This window comes from Lagopus muta, chromosome 2, assembly GCF_023343835.1.
Source record: "Lagopus muta isolate bLagMut1 chromosome 2, bLagMut1 primary, whole genome shotgun sequence".
NCBI classification, from domain to species: Eukaryota; Metazoa; Chordata; class Aves; order Galliformes; family Phasianidae; genus Lagopus; species Lagopus muta.
In genome coordinates this window covers 73721695-73731831 of record NC_064434.1, presented here as the reverse complement: position 1 = coordinate 73731831, position 10137 = coordinate 73721695, and the positions used below count along the sequence as shown (strand labels likewise).

Sequence of the window (10137 nt, the reverse complement as noted above, 5' to 3'; positions counted from 1 at the left end):
CCGCCGCTGCTGCTGCCGCCTCCGGCCCGCCCCGCGCCGCCACCGCCGCCCTCCCCATGCAGCCGCCGCACGAGGGGCGCCCTGGCTCCGCCGCGCCGCGCCGCTCATTGGCCCGTCCGCCGCTGACCTCACGGGACACTGCTCCGCCCACCGCCCCCAGCCCGGCCCGGGCGGCTGCCCCGAGGCCGCCCAGCCGGAGTCCTGCGGGTGGGCAGCGGGCGCGTTGTGGCCGCCGGGCGGCGGCTCGGAGGCGAGGTGCCGGGTGCCCGCAGCGCCCCAGCGGGATTTGCTTCGGGGCAGCGCGGAGCAGAGGCGCGCGAGCCTCTGGCCCCTGCCAGCAGCCAGTGAAGTAAAAAGGGGTCACAGCAAAAGAGAAGACGGAGGAACCGTTCCACTAGGCTGCGGTGTCTTCTCCTTTCTTTTGGTTTTGACCGAAACAGAAGAGCAACTATTGCTTGAAGTCTGTGGTCCTCTCTGTGGAAAAGAAATAATTTCCCGTTGCATATTCAATATTTCTCTTAATGGTGTATGTGGCATTTACCATACAGCTCCTTAGCATGTCTTAATATGGTACTGATCCATTTTTAGGTAACTTTCAAGACATATCCTTGAAATATTCTTCCCTTCTAGCTAATCTGAGCATGTCACAAGCTTGTAGCAAGACAAATAATTCATTAATGGATGCTCATGTGTAATTTGAACTTGTTGGACCAGAAAGACGTAGGGGAATCTTGCCCATTTTAGAAGATCCTGGAGATGTGTGTTGAATTATCTCCACAGATTGAGGTGTCCTGAACTTCTGTGTTTCTTATGTCATAAAAGATGAATAAATTCAACTCGAAATCTTTCGACATGGAGAAAGCTTAGACTTCAGTGCTTGCATGGTCAGTACTGTTCAACACGAGATTCCCGCAGCACAGGGAGAAGGACACATTCCTCTGTTGAGGTCTTGTATACATGTAACACCAAAGTCTACAAAGTGGCACACTGGAAAATACAAAGGAAGCACTAGCAGATGCTTGGAAAGGTTCAGATACTCTGTTAATCTTATTGTCTGCAGGAATCATAGAATGGCTTGGGTTGGAACGGACCTCAAGGATCATCACACTCCCTGTTACAAACATGGGGTCACCTTGCTCTGCACTGTCACACACAATGCTGGGATTTTTATGGGACATGAGCTGTAGGATCCTCACAAAACCGGTCAGAATTAGAGCCAGTGAAAGGGTATGTCATACTTGGGGTACTACATTTTCATATACCTAGTGAATGTACTGCTTTATATTCAATGAAAAATTCATAATGTCCTAAATAAATCATTGGGATTAAAAGTAAAATAATAATAATTAAAATAAAACTAGAATTTTTGCCATGGAAAGATCCCTCTGTTCTCCAGATTTGTGTGCATTTACTTTACTGTCTACACCTTTTCCTTCACCTTACATCTAAAAATCACACCATACCCTGTAACGTCATGTGGGGTTCAAAGTGCTGATAGAGCCAACCCAGACAGCCCTTCAGAATGTGGCTGTCCTTGGGGCCTTTGCACCCAAAGCCTCTGCACACAGATATACCCTAAGCTCACAGGGTGCTTCTGCAGTTTCTGCTTCTGCAGATTATGTTGGAAATAGTGTGGATTTTTTTGTTTGTTTTTGCTTTTGTTTTTCATTTTTTAATTATTATTCTACTGAAAATATTCTTAGATAATTTGACCACCATTTCCCCTTTGTTTCTCATAGTAGCAATTATATTTGTTTAAAGGCTTACCAGTAGGAAGCATCCACAATATAACTAAGCTGATCTCAGGTGGAGGTGGATAATGTATTAACACAGAAACCATCCGGAGGGGAAGGGGTGGGAAGACACGGATGGTAAATCACAGTATGATTAGAGTAGGGTCAAAAATACACAGGTTTGTGTCTATAACAACCTCATTAGTGTCTGAGGTCGTGGTAAAAATCACGTATGTATATGAAGCAGAATGTATTTTACAAAACTGTGCATTTTGTGGTTTTTTTTTTTTTGTTTGTTTGTTTTAAGATTCATCACAAAGGCTTGCCTTTGAATTTGCCTTGCTTTTAAATACCTATCAGTACTTCATAAATCAGACCACAGTTGCCTAGTTCAATTCTGTAATAAATATATTTAACCTTGAGTCATGCAAAATGAACCTTTAAAGGAAGCGTTTACACATTAAAATCAACAATCCTAGAAAATACTCATTGGATAATGTCTTGTATAAAGAAATAAGTGTCATAAGAGTCAAGGAACGGTTCAGGAGAGCCTAAGGTAAGGGAATAAATGCTGCAATGACACTTCTAAATAATACCTTCTGCAGAGAGAAAAAAAAAAAAAAAATCCATTGAGTATAACAAGATCTTTGCTGAGCAGGGATCAGAGGTTCAAACAGCTCCTGGGCATGAGATGGGTTTTCACAATGTATTCTGAAGAAGGCACAGAGGTCAAGACTAATTAGAAGAATAAGTTTTAAAATAGGCAATGTCACTGGACTATGTTTCTTGAGGTGTCTATGGGAATAAGAAGTAAATCTGGCATGAGAGGTTGCGCACCTCTCAATGCCTTGCTTATTTTCTCCTCTTGCTGCCCAGCATAAGACCACATATGGGATGCCTCTGAGAGATCAAGACCCACTCACTCTGACCATGGAAGTATTCACAGAGAACATCAGTGCAAAAAAGGTGAGGAAAGATGGTGGACAACTGAATAAGTGGCTGCTCAGTATGCCTTTTTTGCTATACATTATACATGTATACATTTTGCTATACATTAAGGATTAAGGATACATTGCAGCTAGGTCTCTGTTAACACTGATTTCATATCCTTGGCCTCCCGCTCTTTTCATGCCACTGCTGACCACAGAGCCAGTGTAGTCATCCTCTGGTTTTCTGCTTCCAGCTAAGACCTAAGTGAGCTCAGCAGGAAGCCAGTTTAGTTATCTCAGTTAAGCAGTCCTCAAATACATCCTTGAAGGACCTTTTTGGGCAACACCACTTCCTCATCTCTAGATCTCCTTCATCACATTAGATTAGGTTGCTTAGTTTCATTCAGAAGTTCAGATGATTAACATCATTTCTTAATTTTTCCTCCTTCCTTTTTACTCCTCTGGGACATCAGAAACTCATTTCTATAACAGTTAGGAACTTCTAATTTTACTCCTCAATTTATTTCTGAATACTTTATATCAATTTATCTTTCCTGACAATACTAGCCTTGACTTTAGCTATCTCACCACTCTCAGATGTTTTAAGATTTTTTATGATGATCCTTCCATACCTTTCCTTCTGCAAAGCTAACCTAATCCTCTCCTAGCCTTTTTTATTACATTGTCCCTCTGGTCTTCTGCATATCCAATCATTCTTTTGCATATCCTCTTTATTCTGAATTGAGCTTCCTTCAGACTAGGTGGAATTACCTATTTTAGATGAGGTTCTAAATATGGCCAGTTATAAAGGGCTCAGAAGGGATGGGAGTACTGTGAACTGTAAGTTAGTGTGTTTTGCCATTTTCACTGCTCCATCACGTTGCTGGCTAGCAGTTACCCTGTGGCCCAATTGTACCAGAAAGGATTTAATTTTTGTCCTGTTTCCAGGTGATAGCTCCCAGCTCATAGCAGAAATTCCTGTATTTACCCCCTGCAGGCATTACACCATTTCACCTTACCATATTTCCCACGTTATGTTCTACTATGCCCTCATAATTACTTCTCATGTGGTTATCAGGCGCTCATCAGTCAGTACTGGCAGTGCCCCGAAGTGTCATCTCCCAGGGAGCCCCACTGGCAGATCCCTCTACTCAGCCAAGGGTGAAGGGCTGCTGTTCCCTGAGGAAGTGCACGAGCAGCATCCATCCATCCAGCTGACTGTCAGCATAAAGCATCTCATTGTCCCCCATTTGGCCTGTGCCTTACTGTATTTATATTATTTTGCTAATCCTCATCCTCTTCAGCTTAGTGAACAATTCCCCATGTGTCACTACGCCAAAAGCTTTACTGAGTGCCAAAGAGATCAAATCTACAGAGTTATCCTTATCAAGAGAATACTTATCTTGTCCAAAATAAGGGATCAAGTCAGTCTGGCACAATCTGCTCGCGCTGTTTCATCTGATTTATTTTTTTGTGTGATGTAAATCAATGCAAACTGTACACTCATCCATAAAGCCAGGTCATACTCACTGTGCAAGCAAAGTCAAAACAGCTTCATTGGCAGATGATCACAGTCATCACTAAGGCCAACCAAGGGAGCAGCCTTGAAAGAAAAAAGGCAAGTTCTATGGCTTCTTCTACTGTTTAATAGACTTGAGAACACACTTGTATTCACATTTCACAACAGTTTCTGAGAATGTTGAACAAGGATGCAAGTAGTTCATAAATTTCTGAAATGATAAACATTTCAAGTAACTTTGAGTATAACATTTGAAAGTTATATACATACACAGTCTAACAGAAAAAGTGTGTTGTCTACATAAAGCCAGCCTACTTACAACAAGAACTCCAGTTCCAGGCTTATTACTTGTAACTTAATTATTGGATTTTTGTAACACTTGAATTTCAATTAATTAATCCTTTTGACTCCTTTGTCAGCTCAATATAATTATTCCTTTTTCTTTTTTTTAAATGGATAAAATAATAACAGATTTAGCAGTAAGGCACACAGAAATTAAGATGCATTCCTTAACATAACGAAAACGAACATACCTTAGTCCTCCTCTGGTTCCCTTTAATGGCCAGCAGAAGTACAACTTGAGCATCAGCCTTTGTAGCAGCAGCACTTCTGTTTTTAAAACCTTTTCCCCCATTTCTTCTATTCAGTGCTGCGTTTTCTCATTCTTTCACTTTGCTTCTTCACCTTCAGCTTCCACTTCTTGCCCTGCTGAAGGAACAGCCCCAAGAGTGTCCAGTTCAGCCTGGGCAGGACACACTGAGTAAGACAGAGGAGGAGTAAGACTCTAGGGGCTTAAGGGAGTAGCTGGGCTGTAGAGCTGAAACATGGGAATTTGTGGCAGCCCATGGACCCCTGGACCACTCAGAGGGACACAGAAGAATTGACGGCTTCAGGCTGGAATGGGCTTCATCATTAAAAAGTGGCCAGTGTGGGGGCTGGTTCAGCATGGAGCATAACAAACATGTAGTAGAATCCCATGCTTCCTTTTCTTTCTGATATGGTTTTGTTTTCCAGCTACTTCTTAATTATATGATTGTTTAATACTACTTTTTCCTTGAACTAAAGGCCATGATGGCCTTATCCTCATGATGAGATCTTAACTCCTGTCTATAGTCATTTCTCACTGTCAAAGGACAAGGAAAGAAAGCAGATGGAAGAAGAAAGGTGTTCTGGTTGTTTTGCACAGCAACCAGAATCATTTACAGTTATAGTCAAGGAAGAACTTGCATTCAAAAAAAATAAGAAATTGGAAAAACATTTTGGTAAGTACGCTTGTCAAGAGATCAAGCTTTCATATTCTCTCAGGGAATAAGATCCAGAATATCTTCAGGTTATATAAATATTTTAAGTTAAATGGGGGGAAAAAAGATTTTGTTAGTTGTCTTGAAGACATAATGAAAGTTGTGAAATTCCAGCAGCCAAGAGAGTGATTTTTAACTTCTAGGCAACTTCTCAGAGTTACTAAAAGACATAGTAGGCATGTATGTATCAAACAATGATGCATACAAAATAAAGACAAGCTTAATGAGTGAACACTCTCAATGTCAACACAGAAGTCCAAAAAGATCAGCACTGGAGTCTCAAATCAAGTGAGTAGGCACAGGCTACTTCAGAAATAAATGATGCACTCAAATCTGATAAATGCATGCCATTCCCAAACAGAACATTTATTTTTTAAAAAGGTAGTCATATAAAGGCACTTTTCTATTAGTCAGACTATGAAAGACAAAGGTCTGATGCATCATTACAAAGTGCACTTAAGCATTTTTGGTTACTGCAGAATATTTAATTCTAACGCAGTAGAAAAAAAAACACAGTTAAGAAAATACAACATCACTGTAGTGAAAGACAGATCAGTAACTGTTATGTCTCAGTAACTCACAATAAATTATTTAAACCACTTGTGCTCATGAATGACCTTTCAGCCATTGCAAGACAAGAAAAATATTTTCTTTTTTTTAACCTTCATAATTCAAATCCAAGTCCTTCTTGGGAATCAGGTGACCAAGACTAGGGATCTGGATCATTAATCTTAGACTCTGACTTAGAGAAGGGCTATCAATCAGACATAAAAGGTGACACAGTAAAGTTGCAGTTGTCAGAGAATCTGCTGGGCAAAAATCAGAGCAGATAATGTTGCTCAGCATAAATTTCTTAACATTTAAGACAAAATATTTTAAACTCAAAAATTTACAGATTACTCAGGTTGGCAAGGTTTAGTTTTGAGAATCTTATTTTAACTGATAATAAATTACAAAAATTCCAATAGATTGTCTAAGCATTTATTGCAAACCAGATATTGCGAACCAAGCTGTTACTTGAGAGTATCTATCTAAACACTTGCTCCTTGTTATAAACACTTTATCATATCTCAAATGCTTTTAAGAATCAAAACATGAGTTTTCCAACACTCCACCAAGCTCCGTGACAAACAAAGCAAAGATACAGAAAAGCCACTGGACTGTGCTGTGCCCCACGTAAGGGGCTTTACATGGTGAGGTGTTGGCAAAGGGGTGGTCCCATGCCAGACATACCTACTTCCAACTGATGCCTCAGTCCAACTGCAAGACATGCGTACTGCAGGACACACTGCCAGAGCAGAGAAAGCAGGTGCTCCAGAAGCCAGAGCAGATTCCCTGTTGCCCATGGAAGACATCTTGGCAGAGCAGATATCCACTCTTCAGCATGTGATGGACCACAAACCGTAGCAAGTTGATGTAGAGATACTGCAGCCTGTGTGAAGCAGATTTATCGTGAATTATCACAGCCCAGAGAGAGGACCCATGCTGGAGAAGAGAGGGGGAAAAAAAGTGAGAAAGATGGAGTGGCAGAAAACAGCTCTTATTCCTCAGCCCTAGGTGCTATATGGAACGCAAGAAATAAGTTAGAAAAGCCGGAAATGAGCTGGGGAGGGAGGGGGAAGGAAGGGAGAAGTGTTTGCATTTTCTCTTTATTTCTCATCATTCAACTCTAACTCAATTTATCAAGAAATGAAATCATTTTTCCCCAGGTTTGAACTGTTTTATCCATGAGTGTAATTCATTAAGGACCTCCTAGTCCTTACATCAAGCCATGAGCTTCTCATTCAATATTTCCTTCCAGACTGTCAAGAAAAGGGAGTAAGAGTAGGCATCTAGCTAGGTAGCTACCTAGCTAGGTAGGCATCTGTCAGCCAAGGTTAACCTACTATACGTCTATGGGTGAACTGGTACCATGAGATCAATGTGTTTTGGAAAACACCTTGGGAAAAAGAAAAGTTCATTAGTTCAGTTTTTGAGAATAGAAAATTTTTGGAAGAGTAACTCTGAGTGGAGAAAAATACTCATTCACATATCCTTAGCAATTCTGCATCTCAGTTACTTGTTCTTAAGTCAGCATGAATTTCATTTTGGACAGATTTAAAACAAATAAAATGGTGTTTCTTCTATGGTGAATTAACCAGCTTTTTTTTTTTTTTTTAAGACAGCTTTCTCACTAATGGAAATTGATTGAGATTGATTGAGTCCAGTTCTTAGACAGAATATGGTGAGGAAATTCTTCTGCAGGGTATCAAATGATCTGGAAGAAGTGATTGCAACAGAGACAAATCAGCATTTTGCCAATTCGTGCAGCTCCTGAAAAACTTCACCTTTAAAGTGCAGGTTATATTTTTAGATGATTGATCTGACTTTTTCAGAACATATGTGTTTGCTACTCTTTACTATATAAATAATTCTCTTTCTACTAGTTTTGCTAGAAACAACGAAAATTCCTACACAACTGTTTTGAAAGTGTAATGACTTAGAAATTGGAAAGAAAAGTTTTTAGAAGAATCAGTTCGGAAGTGCCACCAAGGTAATCAAACTGTGGCAAAGCTCAGAAAACACGATTTGATGTTAGCACTGATTTCCTGCTAATCTTATGCTGCAGCCCATTCTCAGTGTGTAGACCCGTGGAAGGTGGCTATCCCACTCTGGAACTGGCTCCTACTCCCCCCACTGACTCCTGGGCTGGCCCTGCACTGAAGAGGACAGAGTGAGGAGGACTGGAGTTGTGCTCTGTGCTCCTACAGCAGACCAGCTGCTTGTGATTCAAGAAATGTTGCAAAACATCTCTGGGAGGCTGCGACCAACACAGATTCATTAATGAACCACAAACAGACAATAGAGCAGGAGTAAATTAGCAAGTGCCCATTTGTACAAAAGTGAAAGTGCCTGTGTTCAAAGCCCCACACCTTCTCTGAGCCATAGAATTCCCATTCATCAGTCACAGCAGAATGGCAAGTACTTCACTGATTCTTCAAGCACAGAGTCAAAGCCTGTCAAGGCTTTTCATATACTTTGTAATACCATAAACCAGCTGTCTCAGAGTCCTCTTACAGCTAATGAAAAACACATGATTTTCCAATTCACTCCATACAGGAATGCCTGCATTTCTTTGCAGTACCACTTCAGTGGAGTATGTCATGCTACAGACAAGGTAGCAACAAGTACTGTCCTGCAGATATTCAAAAAAATTAAAGACTATAACACTTGATCATCATTAGAAGTATTAAAAGTTCTCACAGAAATCCCTTACATATAGTCAGGTGCATCACTGCAGCAAAATCATTGCAGCTCAACAGTGCAGGAGAATGATGTGGCTGCTTCCCTGAGACCTTTATGTTCAGGTAGAAATTATCTATTTGAAAATCTGGTGCACGTGGCTGAAGCTATTTCCCATACGGTTCCTGAAAAATGCTCATTTCTGTGCTGGGGCAGCCAGAAGATGAAATAGTGTTTTGAAGGGAGGCAAGATTTTTTAATTTTTGTAATAAATTCATTTTTGTGATCCACTTTGAGGACCTTAAATAAAAATTGTTACATAAACAGCCTATAAATGCTCAGGATCCACTATTTGAAATTTACAGTATAATTAATTTTGTGTGAATTATGCTATTAAAACGTTCATAAATCAAGAGCTTTTAAAACAGCTATCAATATGAGTCTAATTATCTCCATCCGAGTCACTTGTGGATTTTTCATATGTTTCCTGTGCTCATATTTATATCCAAATGCAGAAGTCATGCCCATAAATTCTTCTGAGTCATACCACCAGATAATATTATATATTAATCAGTTGGGATAAGAGCTTAAGAAACACACATCCGAAAAGCTCTTGGACCTAAAAGCGAGGCAGGATAGAGGGTGTGACACAGCTTATATCTTATAATATACAATGAAATCAGACTTCTAATTTTTCTTTTGTAGTTGTAATGCCATAAAGGGATAGAAAGTACCACAATAATAGCAGGGCAATAAAGTCTTTGGCTGCAACAAATTAGAACAAGCCCTAGTGCAGCAGCTACAGAAATGAAGGAAAAGAGCTGCTTACCTTCAGAAGGCCTCAGGTTTACGGTGATCTCCAGCAAAAGAAACCCTTACTACCACTTCCAACCCTTAAATGAGGTCTGGAAAAGGGTGGATCCTGGCCCCACCCTTTCCAGTCACTCAGGTGTATTCCATGCACCTGAGCTCCCCTGGGTTGGCCCCGCCTTCCTACCAAGTTCTCAATCGCTGATTCTGGCTGTGACTTAGCATTTGCAATACAGTACTTTATTCTTGACATTCTGATTGTGTCTAATCTTAATTTCAACCATGCATTTCAAACTTCAGGAGAGTAGATTTAGGTTCGATATGAGGAAAAAATCTTTTACCATGGTGGTGGTGGTGCTAAGGCCCTGATATGGTGTATGCCCTGTCCCTGGAGACTTTCAGGGTTAGGCTGGATCAGGCCCTTGGCAACCTGATCTTACTGTGGTGTCCCTCTTCACTGCAGGAGAGTTGGACTAGATGGCTTTCAGAGGTCCTTCGAACTTTAAGGATTCTATGATTCTATTTTATTTTTGTCCTTGGGGACCTGTTTTGAAAGTTGTGTGCACAACTTCAGAAAGTTTATTGGTGAGATAAAGGCCCTGCAAGAGTATAGAGTTGATAAT

At 40.7% G+C, this 10137-nt stretch overlaps 1 long non-coding RNA gene across 3 annotated transcripts; it reads right to left on the bottom strand.

The window, feature by feature from the left end:
• Positions 1-4178: 4178 nt before the first annotated feature.
• On the bottom strand, positions 4179-9563 carry LOC125689296 (uncharacterized). 3 transcript variants are annotated; one of them, XR_007375174.1, is made up of 4 exons: positions 9534-9563; positions 6716-6967; positions 4715-4889; positions 4179-4265 (listed from the first exon to the last, which is right to left on the bottom strand). It is a non-coding gene; the product is annotated as an uncharacterized LOC125689296 (long non-coding RNA). The 3 variants fall into 3 exon arrangements; XR_007375173.1 differs by having other exon boundaries at positions 4183-4392; XR_007375175.1 differs by having other exon boundaries at positions 4183-4392; positions 4715-4886.
• Positions 9564-10137: the final 574 nt, after the last annotated feature.